Below are 3,882 nucleotides of genomic sequence, written 5' to 3'. Positions count from 1 at the left end.
TGGACAAGTCCCACCATCCTTGCCACTCCTCATCTCCATTCCCTAAGCTCTCGACCTCTTCACACACCTAGCTCACCTCCATACCCACTCCTTCATCTTTCTTCCTCCATCCATCCTCGAAAATCCCATTTTTGAACATCCTGTAGAAAATTACAGACGTCCTGTAGAACCCTTGTAGACTTCCTGTAGAAGCTCACGAATAAGGTTTCTTTATAGCCAAACTCTGTGAAACTCTTTGGAAGGGTGTTAGGGACCCCTTAGGAATCATCACCTAGAAAATCTTCTGCAAACCCTCCTGGAAATAGGAAACCAAAAAATCCATGCTTTATATGCGATGAGGATAATTTGGACATCAGATTCTCCACATAGAGCTGAGCTTAAAAAATTCTTCAAGAATTCAAAAACCTCGGCAGTATTAACTGATCTGTTTCCGAATCCAGGAATAGATCTGGTTGACGGTGGAAATGCTTCCCTGTCTCAAGTGCTGATGTTGTCGGTTTCCAAAAAGCAAAATGATGCTTTGATATCGACAAGGAAAAAATATTACAGGAATCCACAGCTGTCGAACAACAAGGATAAAGATCAACCCAGTAGTTCGACAACAACTTCGACAAAAGTTGTGCCGCCCATCATTCCTGAGCTGACAATAAAACCGCCAAAGGGAGTAGTACACAAGTCGAAATTTAATCCTCGTGCTAGAGTAGCATAGTGTTAGCTACCTATACCAATAGGTTTCATATTTCATGATTGGCAAAGAAAGTTCCAAATATGCTCTGCTTTGGTGATGCAAAGATCCCATATTTCCAAGAGAAAACAATGTGTGTATATAGCTTAATGTTGACTCAATTTTGATGGATGGTCCAACAGCCTAATCTGGATCATGCCATGTTTTAATTTTCTATGTTTTAAGTCTGTCCAAACTATTTAATCTTGGCAGACCAGTAGCTTAGGTAGAGAAAGTAAGGTTCCCAACTGCTTAATCTGGGACCTTGGAAGCAATAAGGGTAGTTCTAGATAGAAAATCAAAAGAAAAAGACAAGAGAAAAGAAAAAGCAAATAAGGGCCTGCAAGTCTAAGTGCACCCTCCATGAAGAAACAAAAAATGCTAGGCAAGTAGATGGGTAGGCAGATGGGGTTGCAGAAATGTCATTTCTTTCAAATGAATCTTGCTGGTCTAACACAAAGCAAACATCAGTGCATAGAGAAGCTCCTCTTCTCCATCATGTTGCAGCAAAGCAAAGGAGCATGACTAACTTCCTTTTCCCCCCTTTCACATTCATTTCTAACATCCCTTCATCAATTGTGTTCATGAAAGAATTTAAGGTTTTATGTTGGTTCTTATTCCTTTAAAAGCCACATTTCTTATCTAAAATTCTTTTCATTTTGATCTACTCCCTAAGCTAAGTTGTTTTCACGTAAACTTAGTGATATCACCCCTCATTCACTTCTTCCATTCATTTTAACCCCTAACTTCTTATTATCTAAATCCCCTATGTTACCCTTTCCCTATTATTATAAACATTATGGTGTATAAACCCCAAGCATTCTATAAATATCCATTCCCCTTGGTATTATAGCCATATGTTCACTATCAGGGATTAAATTGACATCCGGTCAGTTTAAGAACCCAAACCCAACCCCTCTTTCCCCTTCAGAAGTTATCTAAACCATTAACCCCTCCATTTGCTAAAGAAACTTGTAAAAAAAAACCCCATTTTCACCCCTAAACCCGCTTTATTTGCAAAAACACATGAAAAACCCACTTTTTCATTTTACCCAAAGTTTGGGCGCAATGCGCGTTTTGATAAAATACATTGAAAACCATATAAATTTGCCAAACTCCAAGGTTCCCGTTGGGCGCATCTTCCAAAAAATATATTATTTTAAACCCTGCCCACATCCGTATTGACCTGGCATCTCAACGATCCGTCAACCGTCGGATCTGGCCTTTTTCATCCGACGGCCCACATGCATATTGGAGCGGCCTCGACGTCCGTAGGTTAGCTTCCGAAATTTGTCAGAGGGTGACGTCAGGCCTCTGCCACGCGTCACCCCCAAATCGTATCGGATCGCCCTCTGACAATCCCGCTTCCGTATATAAGGCGGTGCGATATCAAACCGCTTACCATTTCCGGTTTCCGTTAACCCGCTATGCCAACGTCATTACCTCGTCATTGCTACATCACCGCTGCGTCAGCGCCCCCGTCCGCCACTGCTCTGACCTGCCCGCCACCTCGCCATCCCCGTGCACCACTCTTAAGCCGCCACGTCACTCGATGACGTCATGCTGACGTCATCCGACTTTGACCCCACCTGATGACATCATGCTGACGTCATCCAAAAAAGGCGCCAAATAACCCAAAAGTCTATATTTTGGCCAAAATTCATGTTTTTCGTTACTTTTGCAAAAAGACTGTTACTCCCCCTACATGCATTTTACGTCCAAATCCATCGCCAACCTGCTGAATTCGACCCGAGGACCGTTGGCGCACCAAATCCACCTGCATTTGTGACTATTGTCGACATTTTACCAGGTATTTATCCCAGTCAAATCCTCCTGCGCCTGGTTTTGTCTATAAATCTCCAAAGAATAGCTTAAAGAGGTAAAAAACACAGTTTACTGGCAAAATCCCCTGTGGCACCCATGAACTAAGAACCCATGCTGCACCAATTCACGCTAAAGAGAGTTTTTAAAGGCCGAGCATTTGCTCTAGTAGTCCTCTTTGCAGTATTTCAATTGCTGCTGTTACAATTTACCCTCTCTTCCTTGCAATTCACCTCTATGTTGCAAAAATACTCCTCTGTGTTGTTCTGTCCATTAACACCAGTTCACATACAAACAGAATCCTAAAGTAACCATCGATGCACCAGTAGCTCCTGTAGCCTTGAATATTGCTCCATTAAATGCCCCTCAGAGAGAATTGGAATGGCAACCATTAGCAGACCTGGATTATCAAATATCAGAAGAAATGCTAATGCACAGCAAATACCACATCCACTTGTTAAACGAATTGAAGATTAAATACGAGGCTGGAACATATGTATTGGGCATTTGGGATTCTTTCCTCCCTATCTTCAAGCTCCCCCAGGTCAACCAGTTTCCTGACCTAATCTACCTATGTGCTGACTGCTACGATGCCACTCAGAGGGCTGTGACTGACCCTTCAGGCTCAGTTGTTTTCTATATAACCCCTGAAGCCATTAGAGAGATGCTGCACTTCAAAACTGAGAAGAAATTAGTTCCTTTATCATTGATTGATTTGATAAAGCAAGGAGCTAAATTGACAGATGCTCAGGTCACCAAACTAAATCAATTGTACATTAACTCTGACACCGTGAAGTACCCTCCCATTTCTCATGTTTACCTCAACCAATTGGGCAGGGACCTTGTAGACATGATCAGTCCCATTCTGGGTTATAATTCAATCGAGTTTGTTGATGAAACTGTGCTGGTGATGATGCTCATGTTTTCCCCTGGCAAGTCTCCAATCTACTATGACTACGACACCTACATATCTGACAAAATACATGAGAAATTAATGAACTTGGTAAGAGAAAGGGTGTTCAGATACACCTCCTACATCTACCACTTAATTTTGTATTATCAACATGAGAAATTTCACTTTGCTATAAAGAGAGTGGATGCACAAGGAAATCCAAGGTCAGTGGTTTATTGGTGCTCTGCCTTCCACTACAGGTCTTGTTCCCCATACACTTATTGTGAGTTTATAAACCTTTTCATCCACCCAGCCATGTCTCTGCTTCTGAGCTCTCCTCCTCCAAGGATAACTGATGAGATGCAGAGAGTCCTTCAGTTATCTAAGGTATACAACATTGGGGATTGGTACTATTACGAAAACCACACAGTTATCAGGATATATG

This window comes from Pinus tabuliformis, chromosome 5_1 (assembly GCF_031772625.1).
Source record: "Pinus tabuliformis cultivar Carrire ecotype Pingquan chromosome 5_1, CPIR1, whole genome shotgun sequence".
NCBI lineage: Eukaryota > Viridiplantae > Streptophyta > Pinopsida > Pinales > Pinaceae > Pinus > Pinus tabuliformis.
This window is presented reverse-complemented; position numbering follows the sequence as displayed.